Raw genomic sequence first — 13,588 nt, 5'->3', positions numbered from 1 at the left:
ATCAGGGACCGTTGAGTCTCGGCCAAACCCAGCGGGGACACCGGGCCAGTTGGTTCTTTCCACTGGTTGTCCCAGATGCTGCTTGAGACATGCCCACAAGCCGCAGTCTCTGATCAGCTTCGTCGCCTCCCCACGCTGCGCGGTCACGCGACGTCGGCGACAAAATCGGGAACCCATTTCCACTGCAAATGATAATCCCGAGCGAGAACCCGGCTTCGGTTTGCGAATGGCGGGATTTGGTCCCAGCTGAGCGAGGACGCAGGGCTGACGGCGAGAATGGCTGGAAATAGAGAGGGGGATTTGGAAAAAAGGGTCGCATCCTTTTTTATGGTATTTATTAAGTGCTTGTTATTTGTCAAGCACTAAGTGCTGGGGGAGATAGAAGTTAATCAAGCTAGTTACGGTACCTGTCCCACTTTGGGTTCACAGTCTAGGAGGTATTGAATTCCCATTTAGAGAAGCAGCTTGACTCAGTGGAAAGAGCCCGGGTTCGAATCCCGGCTCCACCACATGTCTGCTGTGTGACCTTGGGCAAGTCGCTTAACTTCTCGGAGCGTCAGTTACCTCATCTGTAAAATGGAGATTAAGACTGTGAGCCCCACGTGGGACAACCTGATCACCTTGTATCCCCCCCAGCGCTTAGAACAGTGCTTTGCACATAGTAAGTGCTTAATAAATGCCATCATTATTGGGGAAGCAGCCTGGCTCGGTGGAAAGAGCCCGGGCTTTGGAGTCAGAGGTCATCGATTCAAATCCCGGCTCTGCCACTTGTCAGCTGTGTGACTTTGGGCAAGTCACTTCACTTCTCTGGGCCTCAGTTCCCTCATCTGTAAAATGGGGATTAAGACCGTGAGCCCCACGTGGGACAACCTGATCACCTTGTAAACTCCCCAGCGCTTAGAACAGTGCTTTGCATATAGTAAGCGCTTAATAAATGCCATTATTATTATTATTATTTTGCAGTTGAGGAAACAGGCACAGAGAAGTTAAGTGACTTGCCCAAGGTCACATAGCAGGCAAGTGACAGAAGTGGGATTAGAACTCAGGTCTCCTGACTCCCAGCCCCTGTTTTGTCAGTAGGTTATGCAGCTTCACTAGGCCACGCTGATCTCTCTCGCCTAGGGCTGGGCCTGAACTTTCTTAGGGTCACTGGCACCTGCAGGTTGGGGACAAAACCTTTTGTCATCCATCATCATCATCAATCGTATTTATTGAGCGCTTCCTGTGTGCAGAGCACTACTAAGCACTTGAGAAGTACAAGTTGGCAACATATAGAGACAGTCCCTACCCAACGGTGGGCTCACAGTCTAAAAGGGGGAGACAGAGAACAAAACCAAGCCACTAGTGACTGGGTGACTGAGCGGATTGAGTGCTGCTTGGGAAATCGGCGGGTCCCGAGTTCTAGTTCTAACTCTGAGGCTGATACCTCCTGAGCCCTGCTGGAGCAAACCACTTAGCCTCTCTGTGCTTTTACTTGCACGGGGCACTATGGGAGAGTTAAAGGGTAGCGTTAAGGGGTACATCGTTTAAATCACTCGGAAGGACTTCAAAAATGCTATAAATAATCCTCGTTGGGCAAAGCCCTTCACAGAGTGCTGAACGAGTCCTGTGCCACAAAATAATAATAATAATAATTAATTATGGCGCTTGTTAGGCACTTACTGTGTGCCAAGCACTGTTCTAAGAACTGGGATAGGTATTCATTCATTCAGTCGTATTTATTGAGCGCTTACTGTGTGCAGAGCACTGTACTAAGCGCTTGGGAAGTAGAAGTTGGCAACATATAGAGACGGTCCCTACCCAACAGCGGGCTCACAGTCTAGAAGGCTCACAGTCTAGAAGAGAAATTAATCAGGTTTGATACAGTCCCTCTCCCATTTTACAGATTTACAGATGAAGCAACTGAGGCCCAAAGAAATTAAGTGACTTGGCCAAGGTCACACAGGAGACATAAGGCAGAGCCGGAATTAGAACCCAGGCCCTTCTGATTCCCAGGGCCACGCTCTTGTTCTGGGAATCCAAGGTGATATTCCTTACATTGAGGAGCAGCAGTAGTTGTGGTGGTGGTGGTAATGGTATCTGTAGTAACAGTAGTAGCGTGGCTCAGTGGAAAGAGCCCGGGCTTTGGAGTCAGAGGTCATGGGTTCAAATCCCGGCTCCGCCAACTGTCAGCTGTGTGACTTTGGGCAAGTCGCTTCACTTCTCTGGGCCTCAGTGACCTCATCTGTAAAAATGGGGATTAAAACTGTGAGCCCCCCATGGGACAAGCTGATCACCTTGTAACCTCCCCAATGTTTATAACAGTGCTTTGCATATAGTAAGCACTTAATAAATGCCATCATTATTATCCAGCGCTTAGAACAGTGCTTTGCACCTAGTAAGCGCTTAATAAACGCCATTATTATAATAGTACTTACTGCAGGCAGAGCACTACACTAAATTGTGGAAAAATTTGTAAGTGGGAATTAAACCCAGTCCTTGTCCCTCAGGAATTTCACAATCAAACAATCTCAGAAATGAGGGATTCAGGTGAGATCTCCATGATCCTTCCTGGAACCTGGGAGTGTGATGGGAGGCAGGAAAGGCAGAGAATATTGTCTCCATTTTGCAAGTGGAGAAAGAGACTCTCAGTAGGGAAGAGATTTGACAGACACTCGGCCAGCTGCAGGTGAACTGAGATTCGTAATTTTTGATTAAGGCATAAGAGTTTATTGATATTGCTTTTCCTAAGCAGAATGATCTCAGGAAATATGCAAAGAAGGGATGTCCATGGGCCTTCCAGAGGGTTTGACCCAAATGTGGAGGAGAAGTGCAGTAAGGAAAAGTCAGTTTTCACCCCAATGACCGCAGCAGTTCCACCTACTGTCGTTAAACACCTTCTGGAATTGGGGATCCAGAAGGCAGGAGTTCTGGCAACCTGTCACAATACCTGGAGATTCTTCTCTCAGCAGCAGAATAATAATAACATCCCTTGGTTTTCCATACGATACCTTTGTTCCCACAAACTCAGAAGGGGATCATGGTCTCTCAGTGGTCCTGAGGGTAGTCTGAAAGAGGGTAGAGTAAAAAGGGTAAAAAATTTCTGTGTTTCCCAAGCCCCATTTCTCGGGGCGTCGTTTGGTTTCTGGAGGGGATCCCAGTTGGGAGAGGAAAGGGGAGAGCTGATCCCTTCCCCACAGCACCTAAAATAAATACAATAGATAAGTACAAGTAAAATAAATAAATAAATATGTACAAACGTATATACATATATATGTTTGTACATATTTATTACTCTATTTATTTTACTTGTACTTACCTATTGTATTTATTTTATTTTGTTAATATGTTTGGTTTTGTTCTCTGTCTTCCCCCTTCTAGACTGTGAGCCCACTGTTGGGTAGGGACCGTCTCTATATGTTGCCAACTTGTACTTCCCAAGCGCTTAGTACAGTGCTCTGCACACAGTAAGCGCTCAATAAATACGATTGATTGATTGATTAATTGATTGATTGATTTCTCTCCTTTCTCTGCTCCTTCCACTCCAGCATCCAGGCCTCCACGCTGATCAACAATCTGTAAAAGAGAAGTTGAATGGCTGGGGGATGAACTGTACATTCATTCAGTCATATTCGTTGAGCTCTTACTGTGCAGAACACCGTACTGAGCACTTGGGAGAATACAATATAGCAATAAACGGACACATTCGCTGCCCACAATGAGTTTACAGTCTTGGTCTGTTCCAGGGCATAGACCCTCCCGCTCCCTTCCCATTTTGGGAATTCCGAGCCCTCTGGAGGGTGAAGGTTAGGTATGGGAGGGGCCTCTTAGCCTTTCCCAGGTCTGCCCTGCTTCAGACCAGGCCAGATTCAAATGCACCCATTTTAACTGGAAATCACCAGCTTCAGGCATAAGCAGTCCAAGAATTATTCAACTTTCCCCATTTGGCTCTTGGCAGGGAATCCGCTCCCGGTCTTCACTGCCTAATCTGCCCAATGCTCCTGGAGCCTTCTTCCTTTGGCCTGTCCCCAGTGGGGGCCGGATGGGAGTTGGGGCGTTAGCTCCCGGAGATTTCTTGCGCTTTTGTTGAAACCGATGCACATTCAGCATCTAGGACAGTGCCCTGCCCATGCAGTCAATCAATCAGTAGTATTTATTGAGCAATTACTGTGTGCAGAGCTCTGTACTAACTGCTTGGGAGAATACAATGCAGTGGAATTGGTAGACAAGCTCCTTGCCCACAAGGAGCTCACAGTCTAGAGGGGGAGACAGACGTTAAAATAAATTACAGATAAGGGAAATGGTAAACTTTAAGGGTATTCATTCAATCGTGTTTATTGAGTGCTTACTGTGTGCAGAGCACTGACTAAGCGCTTGGGAAGTACAAGTTGGCAACATATAGAGACGGTCCCTACCCTACAGTGGGCTCACAGTCTAGAAGGGGATGTACTTAATGAAGGGGGGGGGTGAATATCCAAGTGCTTAAGGAAGAACCAAGTCCAAAGATAATAATAATAATAATGATGGCATTTATTAAGCGCTTACTATATGCAAAGCACTGTTCTAAGCGCTGGGGAGTTTACAAGGTGATCAGATTGTCCCACGTGGGGCTCACAGGCTTAATCCCCATTTTGCAGATGAGGTGACTGAGGCATGGAGAAGTGAAGTGACTTGCCCAAAGTCACACAGCTGGCAATTGGCAGAGCCGGGATTTGAACCCATGACCTCTGACTCCAAAGCCCGCGCTCTTTCCACTGAGCCACGCTGCTTCTCACCTTGTAAATTCCCCAGTGCTTAGAACAGTGCTTTGCACATAGTAAGCGCTTAATAAATGCCATTATTATTATTATTATTATAAGGAAGGGCAATTAGGGGAAATTAAGACAAACAAATGGATTTTAGAGCAAATTAAATCAAAGTTGTCTTTAGAAGGCCAAATAACTTGACTTAGAGTAGCATATTTTGGACACATAATCAGGAGGACCGATTCTCTGGAGAAGCCACTAATCCTAGGAAAAGTCCAGGGAAAACGTGGAAGAGGCAGACTGGCGGCTAGATAATAATAATAATAATAATGATGGCATTTGTTAAGCGCTTACTATGTGCAAAGCACTGTTCTAAGCGCTGGCGGGGGGAGATACAATGTGATCAAGTTGTCCCACGTGGGGCGCACAGTCTTAATCCCCATTTTTTACAGATGAGGCAACTGAGGCTCAGAGAAGTTAAGTGACTTGCCCAAGGTCACACAGCAGACTCGTGGTGGGGCGGGATTCGAACCCGTGACCTCTGACTCCAAAGCCCGTGCTCTTTCCACTGAGCCACGCTGCTTCCCGGATAGATGGATAGAGACCGTAACAACGATAACGGAAGAATCTTTAGAACGGTTGCGGATTATGGCAGCGGACGGGACTTTCTGGGGAAAGTATATCCATGGAGTCGCTATGAATCGGAAACGACTCGACGGCACTTAATAAAAAAAGACGGCCGGGAGATGAGATCTGAGTAGGGCTGTGAAAGTGGGGAGAGTGGTGGTCTGTCAAATATGAACGGGAAGCTCCAGGCCAGAGGGAGGATGATGTGGACAACAGCAAGACAGTTGAGATCAAGCCTCAGAAAACCCTCCTGAGTGATGGACTGCCTGACTGAGGTGGCCTACGGGTGGTTTCTCCCATCGCCCTGGGGCTGGAGCCCTCTTGGAGTGGGGAAGAAGCCCTGATTTACAGCTGATGGCTCAGCCCTGAGGGTTCATGTGGTAGAGGTAATGACTGGGCTTTGAGGAGCCGAACTTGCTCTCCTCCCCCTGCCTCGCTGGAGCATAATAATAATAATAATCATGGCATTAAACGCTTACTATGTACAAATCCCTGTTCTAAACGCTGGGGAAGTTACAAGGTGACCAGGTTATCCCACAGGGGGCTCACAGTCAATCCCCATTTTACAGATGAGGTAACTGAGGCACAGAGAAGTTAAGTGAGCCCTCTTCTAGACTGTTGGGTAGGGACCGTCTCTATATGTTGCCAACTTGTACTTCCCAAGCGCTTAGTACAGTGCTCTGCACATGGTAAGCGCTCAATAAATACGACTGAATGAATGAATATAATAATAATAATAATGGCATTTATTAAGCGCCTACTACGTGCAAAGCACTGTTCTAAGTGCTGGGGCGGTTACAAGGTGATCAGATTGTCCCTTGGGGGGCTCACAGTCTTAATCCCCATTTTACAGATGAGGGAACTGAGGCACAGAGAAGTGAAATGATTGCCCAAAGCCACCCAGCTAACAGTTGGCGGAGCCGGGATTTGAACCTGTATCGATGTTTGTACATATTTACTACTCTATTGATTTATTTTATTTGTACATATTTATTCTATTTATTTTATTTTGTTAATATGTTTTGTTTCGTTGTCTGTCTCCCCCTTCTAGACTGTAAGCCCGCTGTTGGGTAGGGACCGTCTCTATATGTTGCCAACTTGGACTTCCCAAGTGCTCAGTACAGTGCTCTGCACACAGTAAGCGCTCAATAAATACGATTGAATGATGAATGAATGGACCCATGACCACTGACTCCAAAGCCCGTGCTCTTTCCACTGAGCCACGAGTTCTCTGCATGTCACGAGCATGTCACCAGCCAGCCGGCCTGATCCCAGTGGTGACCAGAAGCCACACTGCCCCGAAGTCAGTGGTCTTTTAAGGATCTTGTCTGGCCAAACTGTCAGTGGTAACAATAATAATAATAATAATAATAATAATAATAATAATAATAATAATAATGGCATTTGTTAAGTGCTTACTATGTTCTAAGCGCTGGTAGGAGGGGGAGAACTGACTGAGTGCCTTAAAGCCGATGCTAAAGAGTTTCTGTTTGATGCCGAGATGGATGGGCAACCACTGCGGGGGTTTTCACGATTGGGGAGCCATGGGCTGAACATTGTTTTAGAAAAATGATCCAGACAGCAGAGTGAAGTATGGACTGGAGCGGGGAGAGACAGGAGGCAGGGAGGTCAGTGGGGAGACTGAGGCAGTAGCCAAGGGGGAGAATGATAAATTAGTTCCCTCATCTGTAAAATGGGGATGAAGACTGTGAGCCCCCTGTGGGACAACCTGATCACCTCCCCAGCGCTTAGAACAGTGCTTTGCACATAGTAAGCGCTTAATAAATGCTATCATTATAAATGTTTGGATCAGTGTGGGAGTAATTTGGATGGGGGAGAAGGGATGAACTGTAGAAATGCCAGTGGAACCGACCGAATTTGGTGACAGACCGAATATGCAGGATGAATGGAAGGGATGAGCTGAGGATAATGCCGAGGCTACGGGCTTTTGAAACAGGGAGAATGGTGGTGTTGTCTACACTGATGGGAAAGCCAGAGGGAACAGGGCCTAGGCAGACTCTTGCAGTCCTGAGGCTTGGCACATAGGCCACAAGCCTATTTATTGGGGTGAGTGGTCACTTTGCTGCCCAAACCTCTGCTTCTCCTGGGTGGGGCTGGCTACTGCTGGTTGACTCTTCTTTGCCTCTGGACTTGTAAGACTGGCTCAGCAGTGTGGTCCAGTGAAAGAAGCGTTGGACTGAGAGTCAGGAGTCCCAGGTTTAGACCCAGATCTGCCACTGGCCTGCCGTGTGACCTTAGGCAAGTCACTTTACCTCCCTGCACCACTTTGTCCTCATTAGTAAAATGGAAGTGATATAGCGCCCTCTCTACCTCGTTGACTGAGAGTCCTGGGTGGGAAAGAGAATGCATCAGACCTGATTTCATTCAGTTGTTCCACAGTGTGAGGGTTTCGTTTCTGGAGAACCCCGCAATTGAAGAAAATTCCCTTTACAATACTCACACTTTGATCAGCCGTGCACACAATGCACACAGACATTTCTCCTGCACTGCATCGTGTTCTAAGTGGATGGATGCATGTTGTCAGAAGAACGTTCCCTACTTCCTTAGCTGGGTTTTGTCTAAAACTCATAGTGAAAACACGCATTTTGAAAGAACCAAGTGTATCTTGGTTTGACTCGAACACCTAGCACAGGGCTTAGTGGATCGTAAGTGCCATAATTTAAGAGGCAAGAGTCACAATGTTTTTTTATGGTGTTTCTTAAGCACGTACTATGTGCCAGGCTCTTTACTAAGTGCTAGGGTAGATTCCAACTAATTCATTCATTCAGTCGTATTTATTGAGTGCTTACCTGTGTGCAGGGTACTGTACTAAGCACTCGGAAAGTACAATTCGGCAACAGATAGAGACAATCCCTACCCAAGGATGGGCTCACATCAGGTTGGACACAGTCCATGTCCATCTTGAGGGCTCACATAATCCCTATTGTACAGATGAGGGAACCCAGGTACAGAGGAGGCGAGTTACCTGCCCAAGGTCACACAGCAGGCAAGTGGTGGAGGCAGGATTAGAACCCAGGTCCTTCTGACTCCCAAGCGCGTGCTCTTTCCACTGAGCCACGCTGCTTCTCTATTGAGTGCTTACTGTATGCAGAGTGCTGTACCAAGCCTTGGTAAAGTACAATGCAATGATAAACAAACACATCCCCTGCCCCTAATGAGTTTACAGTCTAGAAACAGACATTAGTATAAATAAATAAATGACAGATCTGTACATAAGTGCTGTGGGGCTGGGAGGGGGGATGAAAAAAGGGAGCAGGTCAGGGTCACCGAGAAGGGAGTGGGAGAACAGGGAAAAGGGGGCTTAGTCAGGGAAGGCTTGACTAAGTTTTGGTGGTAGTTTGGTAGTTTTGGTGAACTACCGCCAAAATAAGCACCCACAGGGACCCCAAAAGAAAGGAGGATGGAGCTAATGAAAACCAAACCCCGAGCCGAAGAGGTGCATGTCCTTTCTCTTTCCCTCTTAATCATTTCTTCTGTAAATCTGGGTTAGATGGTGAGCTCTGAGTGGGTTTGCGGCTTGGAGGCCCTTAACCGAGTGAGATGGAGAGCGTGGAAGGAGGTGCGGATGGCTGGGTGAGGCGGGGGGATGCCCACGCTGGACAGAATTTGGCAGGGGGAGGGCAGAATAAATAACATCAGCTGAGCGTTGGTTCTCCTGGAGTAGCTCCAGCATTATTTTCCTTCCCGGCTCCTGAACGGAGGGGTCCCTCTTTCCCCTTTCCCTGCCAACCCAGCACAAAGTAGGTGTAACGGTGGGGAGTAAAGGGAGAGCTGAGCTTTAATCAATCAATCAATCAATCGTATTTATTGAGCGCTTACTGTGTGCAGAGCACTGTACTAAGCACTTGGGAAGTACAAGTCGGCAACACATACAGTCCCTCCCCAACAGTGGGCTCACAGTCTAGAAGATGCACAGATACTGCGATAGTATTTCTCGAGTTTTCTGTGCAATGTTATTGAAGAAGCATGGCTTAGTGGATAAAGCACGGGCTTGGAAGTCAGAAGGACCTGGATTCTAATCCTGTCTCTGCACACTGGTCTGCTGTGTGACCTTGGGCAGGTCACATACCTTCTCTGTGCCTCAGTTCCCTCAGCTGTAAAATGGCGATTAAGAGCGTGAGCCCCATGTGGGACAGGGACTTTGTCAACCTGATTAACTTGTATGTACCCCAGTGCTTAGAAAAATGCTTGGTACATAGTAAGCACTTAACAAATACCATAATTGTTATTATTGTTATTATTATCTGCCCCAGTGCTTAGTGCAGTGCCTGGCACATAGTAAGCGCTTAACAAATACCATAAAAAACAAAAGCTTAATGGAAAGAGCATGGTCACGGGTTCAAATTCTGGCTCTGCCACCTATCAGCTGGGCTACTTTGGGCAAGTCACTTAACTTCTCTGTGCCTCAGTTACCTAATCTGTAAAATGGAGATTAAGACTGTGAGCCCTACATGGGACAACCTGATCCCCTTGTAACTACCCCAGTGCTTAGAACAGTGTTTGGCACATAGTAAGCACTTAACAAATACCATAATTAGAGAGAAGCAGCGTGGCTCAGTGGAAGGAGCACGGGCTTTGGAGTCAGAGGTCATGGGTTCAAATGCCAGCTCCGCCAATTGTCAGCTGTGTGACTTTGGGCAAGTCACTTCACTTCCCCTGTTCCTCAATTAACTCAGCTGTAATATGGGGATTAAGACTGTGAGCCCCCGGTGGGGCAACCTGATCACCTTGTAACCTCCCTGGCACTTAGAACAGTGCTTTGCACATAGTAAGTGCTTAATAAATGCCATCATTATTATTATAGACTGATTACATTCCAGGATCTGGTTATTGGGAATGATCACTGGTGGTGATGAAGAGGAAGACACCTGCATAGGACACAGGATAATAGGACACAGGACATGGGATAATAATACCTGAACCTTACCTCGCATGGATGATGGAAGAAGGAAATTTTTATTTTTTGTTGTACTGTATGTTCCCAAGTGCTTAGTACAGTGCCTGCACACATTCATTCATTCAATAATATTTATTGAGCACTTACTGTGTGCAGAGCACTGTACTAAGTGCAGTAAGCGAGCCCGTTGTTGGGTAGGGCCCATCTCTATAATGTTGCCGACTTGTACTTCCCAAGCGCTTAGGACAGTGCTCTGCACACAGTAAGCGCTCAATAAATACGATTGAATGAATGAATAAGCACTTAATAAATACGATTGAATGAGTGAACGACTGAAGGACACCTTGTCTGGCCTGAAAATACGGGTGCCATCCCCTCTCCTTCCAGAAGACCCCCACCCCTAGCTGTGGCACTAATTATGCTCTGGGGTATTTCAGGGGCCGTGTAGACCAGAGTTCAGGTGTTTCTGGTGTCAGTCGGGTCTGTGAGAGTCTCTGTTTCCTCCCTCTCTGATGTGAGATTCATTCATTTGTATTTATTGAGCGCTTACTGTGTGCAGTGCACTGTACTAAGTGCTTGGTAAGTACAAGTCGGCAACATATAGAGACGGTCCCTACCCAACAACGGGCTCACAGTCTAGAAGGGGGAGACAGACGACAAAACAAAACATGTGGACAGGTGTCGAGTCATCAGAATATATAGAAGTAAAGCTAGATGCACATCATTAACAAAATAAATAGAATAGTAAATAGTACAAGTAAAATAAATAGAGTAATAAATCTGTACAAACATATATACAGGTGCTGTGGGGAGGGGAAGGAGGTAGGGCGGGGGGATGGAGAGGAGGAGAGGAAAAAGGGGGCTCAGTGTGGGAAGGCCTCTTGGAGGAGGTGAGCTCTCAGTAGGGCTTTGGAGGGAAGAAGAGAGCTAGCTTGGCGGATGTGGGGACAGAGGCCATTCCGGGCCAGGGGGAGGACGTGGGCTGGGGGTCGACGGCGGGACGGGCAAGGACAAGGCACAGTGAGGAGGTTAGCGGCGGCAGAGGAGCGGAGGGTGCCGGCTGGGCTGGAGAAGGACAGAAGGGAGGTGAGGTAGGAGGGGGCAAGGTGATGGACAGCCTTGAAGCCGAGGGTGAGGAGTTTTTGCTTGATGCATAGGTTGACTGGTAGCCACTGGAGATTTTTGAGGAGGGGAGTAACATGTCCAGAGCGTTTCTGCGCAGAGATGATCCGGGCAGCAGTGTGAAGTATAGACTGAAGTGGGGAGAGACAGGAGGATGGGAGATCAGAGAAGAGGCTGATACAGTAATCCAGTCGGGATAGAATGAGAGATTGAAACCGGCCACAGGATTACTAATGCCCTCGTTGTGTGATGGTGCCGTAGGCTGGGGTTTCTGGGGCTGTGTGGGTTTGAAAAACTCCCGCCTCAGGCAGGGCCAACAGCAGGGCCGCCTGCTTGATAAGAGGCTGAAGCAGAAAGGCCGGCGTCGGCAGCAACCAAAGCCTGGTTGTTTTCATTCTCTCTTCCTTCAGAGATGGGGGTTTGACTAAAATATTCCTTTCCTTGCCCTTCCCAGCGTGCTTCTCCAAGCCATCCTTTTTAGGAAGGACCATGACGGGCAGCAGTGCCAGCTGCCGCTGTCTTTGCAGCAATATACAGAGCTTACTCTCTGATGGAAGTGCTCTTATTGGGGCGGGAAGAAGGAAAAAGTAGAAAGGGGGAAAGGCAGAGAAGCTGCCAGAATCTGTTGACCTCCCAGAGAGGTCTCAGGGGGACAGGTCCTGACTGGATTACTGCATCAGCCCCCTCTCTGATCTCCCATCTTCCTGTCTCCCCCCACTTCAGTCTATACTTCACGCTGCTGCCCGGATCATCTTCGTGCAGAAACCCTCTGGGCATGTCACTCCCCTCCTCAAAAATCTCCAGTGGCTACCAATCAACCTACGCATCAGGCAAAAACTCCTCACTCTCGGCTTCAAGGCTCTCCATCACCTCGCCCCCTTCTACCCTGTGCCCTTCTCCCTTCACCGGCCAAAACTTTTTCTTGCTTTTGTCATTCATTCATTCATTCAATCGTATTTATTGAGCGCTTACTGTGTGCAGAGCTGTACCAAGTGCTTGGGAAGTACAAGTTGGCAACACATAGAGTCCTCCCTCCCCCCCACCACTCCACCACTCAGCGAGGTGCCTGGCACTCAGTATGCATTTAATCGTAATAACAATAATAACCATGATAAATAATAATAATAAATAACAATAATGGCATTTATTAAGCACTTACTATCTGCAAAGCACTGTTCTAAGCGCTGGGGAGGTTATAAGGTGATCAGGTTGTCCCACGGGGGGCTCACAGTCTTCATCCCCATTTTACAGATGAGGTAACTGAGGCCCAGAGAAGTGAAGTGACTTGCCCAAAGTCACACAGCTGACAATTGGAAGAGCCGGGAATTGAACCCATGACCGCTGACTCCAAAGCCCAGGCTCTTTCCACTGAGCCACGCTACTTCTCTAATAGTTATCGTCACGGTGAGAAAGCCGAGTTCTAAATCTGTGTTTGAGTTCTCTGTGGATTTCGTGTGTCAGCGTCACTGCAGGCCTGCCCCCCACCCGCAACCCCATCCGGGAAGAATAGAAAGATAGAACAGATAGAATAGAGAAGCAGCATGGCTCAATGGAAAGAGCCCGGGCTTTGGAGTCAGAGGCCATGGGTTCAAATCCCAGCTCTGCCAGATGTCAGCTGTGGGACTTTGGGCAAGTCACTTCACTTCTCTGGGCCTCAGTTACCTCATCTGTAAATCAATCAATCAATCAATCGTATTTAGTGAGCACTTACTGTGTGCAGAGCACTGTACTAAGCGCTTGGGAAGTACAAGTTGGCAACACATGGAGACAGTCCCTACCCAACAGTGGGCCTACAGTCTAGAAGGGGGAGACAGAGAACAAAACCAAACATACTAACAAAATAAAATAAATAGAATAGATATGTACAAGTAAAATAAATAAATAAATAGAGTAATAAATATGTACAAACATATATACATATATACAGGTGCTGTGGGGAAGGGAAGGAGGTAAGATGGGGGGGATGGAGAGGGGGACGAGGGGGAGAGCAAGGAAGGGGCTCAGTCTGGGAAGGCCTCCTGGAGGAGGTGAGCTCTCAGTAGGGCCTTGAAGGGAGGAAGAAAGCTAGCTTGGTGGGTGGGCAGAGGGAGGCCATTCCAGGCCCGGGGGATGACGTGGGCCGGGGGTCGATGGCGGGACAGGCGAGAGTGAGGTACGGAGAGGAGATTAGCGGTGGCAGAGGAGCGGAGGGTGCGGG

Source organism: Tachyglossus aculeatus, chromosome 11, assembly GCF_015852505.1.
Source record: "Tachyglossus aculeatus isolate mTacAcu1 chromosome 11, mTacAcu1.pri, whole genome shotgun sequence".
Taxonomy (NCBI): Eukaryota; Metazoa; Chordata; class Mammalia; order Monotremata; family Tachyglossidae; genus Tachyglossus; species Tachyglossus aculeatus.
The sequence above is the reverse complement of the archived record's forward strand: the minus strand, read 5'-3'. Positions refer to the sequence as shown.